The 455-nt window shown below is 43.3% G+C and overlaps 1 protein-coding gene across 1 annotated transcript in view; it reads left to right on the top strand.

The window, feature by feature from the left end:
• The window catches only part of TEX101 (testis expressed 101), a gene marked incomplete at its 3' end in the record, with an annotated part of 84,716 nt that overhangs the window by 56,087 nt on the left and 28,174 nt on the right, over positions 1-455 (top strand). The gene's annotated exons all lie outside the window — the stretch shown is intronic.

The raw sequence follows: 455 nt of genomic DNA on the forward strand, positions 1-455 counted from the left end.
GTCAGCTCACTTCCTGCTCTTCCTCTCTTATCTATTGTGTTCTACCTGAGGCTGGTATTCAAAATAGTTGACAATAGAGGTGGTACTGGCCAATCAGAATGGACATGGTTATAACAGCCAGTCCAGCCCTACCAGTGCCTGGCAGGTGAATATCAACACTGCAATTGCTTACAATTCCCCATATTCACCAAGTGGGCTCACAGCTCCAGGACTTTGTCCTTATTGTTTCCTTTGCTACCCCATAAACCCCCCATTTTCACAAAGCTGACCTCTATTCGTCATCTCAACTCAGATATCTGCTCCCTGAAAACACCAAATTCTTTTAGGTAGTTGAGTCTTCCTTTAGTTTTTTGCTCGTATACCTAAGACACAGTGCCTACTGAGTTCTACTGCATTGTTTACATCTCTGTCTCCTTCTAGACAATGATTCTAGACAGAACTAAGCACAGAGTTTG

This window comes from Myotis davidii, unplaced genomic scaffold (assembly GCF_000327345.1).
Source record: "Myotis davidii unplaced genomic scaffold, ASM32734v1 scaffold439, whole genome shotgun sequence".
NCBI lineage: Eukaryota > Metazoa > Chordata > Mammalia > Chiroptera > Vespertilionidae > Myotis > Myotis davidii.